Genomic DNA, 2,202 nt, shown 5'->3' on the forward strand with positions numbered 1-2,202 from the left:
GATACCCCAAATAGAATTTTAACCCCTTCATAATTTTAGTAGATGATGACTGCCAAATGGTTGTACAAGTGGAGAAATAATTCAACTTGTAAAAGGAAATCTAGAGAAAAAATATTTCTTTGAAAATTTCATTTTATAACAATGAATCAATTATATTTGATACATGAACTTGTACTTTTTTGGTTTTTTTACAAACATCAAAGAAAATTAAGGATGTAGATGATTTTTTTTCATTTAAATATAGATATATTTATGTTTAGAAAAAGTTTTTTTTTCCTTTTAAGAACTCACTCATTTATTTAAGAGATACTGTAACAAAATAAATTACTAATACAACTGAATAATATAAAAATCACTTTCATCCATTCAGGGCAGTTGTGGTTATCTACTCAACTTCAATGATTCACAATTATAGGTGATATTGACAACTATTAGAATGGTTAGATCAGTTAATGACTTTAAACTGATTTTGTGGGCTTGTATTTATGGTGGTTGCATTAGCACTTCATGATATGGTATCTTATATTTTCAGAGGGAATTACAATGTGCCCTTATAATTTGTATCACAGACTACATTACAGATTTCTAGACTGATAACTTTATGAGCATAGGAATTGTGACTTGTGTAACCTTAATATCTCCCTAGAACCCTTTATAGTACTCTTCACATAGTACATACAATAAATGTTTGTTGAATAAATGTCTGCCATTATGTCTTTTCTAAGAAAGTATAAGCTAAGAGAAAGAGACATTTCTAGGCAGTCAAGAAGTGAACCAAATCATTATGGTAAACATTAGTGGTTCAGAGACATATTATGAGGCTAGTATATTTTTGGAAAATATTTACAAAGCTTGATTATAGATGGCTAAATTGATTCTAGCCAGTTTTAAACAATGTGAAAAGGGAAAGTTATTTAACCATGTTTGCCTTAGCTGGAGAACAAAATGGCAAACCATTCTAATATCTTTGCCAACACCAAGAAAACCCAAATGGGGACATTAAAAGTCAGACACGTGCTTAAAAATAATCAATATCAGAAATAATTATCTCTGGACTACTTCTGTACACAATTATATGAGAACTTTTTACCAAAAGAAAATTGAGTTTTATTATATTTCATTTGATGCTTTTAGGTTTCAACAATAGAAAAACATTATGCAGGTAGAGAAAGTGTTAAACATTTTTATACGCTTTCTACATATTCATTAAAATGAGATTTGGACAAAAATGGGCTAAAGACAAAGTTTCATCAGCATCATTGGACATTTTTATCTAGAATAAACAAATTTTACTAGATTTAGACCAAACACAAATAACTTTGGCAAATAATGTTTTTGGATTTAGAATACATTGACACTAGAGAACTTCAATGTTCTGAATCCCATATAGAAGACTATAATGTAATCTATATTTTAGAGTATTTCTTTGCTGAGGAGAAGTAAACAAAAGAGAATGAATGAGGTTTTGTTCCTGGCAGATACACATATTAAGGGGAGGAATGTGAACTAAGGATGGAAAGTGATGACTTTTATTTCTTCACTTAGCTTTTGTTTCTACCCTAATTTCATTTACATGCCAAAGTGGGTACTAAACTCATTTCAGAACATAGGCTTCTATATTGTACCTGGTTCTTTTTGTTTGTTTGTTTGTTTTCTAGCACAATCCCTGAAATAAATTTTAGAAACACAGGCTTATAATTAGGTAGATAATTGTAGTTACAAGCAATTTTTTTAACCCTAAGTCAGACAATAGTTTGATACCAGAGACTTTGAATCAACTTCACAAGTAAATAATAAAAATAATAGACCACCTCACTTTGAAGTATTCTATTAGCCTCATCTGTCTGTTTTGGATAATAGTAACCCATAAACTCTACATGAACAGAAGCATAGCTTAATTTATCAGGGAGAAGCCTTCTAGCCATTGCATTTCAGAAAAAGATAGTAGAGATCCTTGAAGAGGCTGATTTGCTGAAACCCAGAAGATGGTAGAGGATAGTAGCTTGGCAAACAAGAGACCACAGAACACATCCAGAAAGACAATTTGAAAGTGAAGATGTGATATCCATCACAGAGACATGATACATAGCAGAAAGTTGTCACCACCAAATGACATCTGTACTTTTTCAATGTTGAAGTGGGAGTTGTTCCAGCTATGCATGTGTCCCTAATATATGGATCCATATTAATGTATTTCTTGCA

The sequence above is a fragment of the Sarcophilus harrisii genome, chromosome 5 (assembly GCF_902635505.1).
Source record: "Sarcophilus harrisii chromosome 5, mSarHar1.11, whole genome shotgun sequence".
Classification (NCBI taxonomy): domain Eukaryota; kingdom Metazoa; phylum Chordata; class Mammalia; order Dasyuromorphia; family Dasyuridae; genus Sarcophilus; species Sarcophilus harrisii.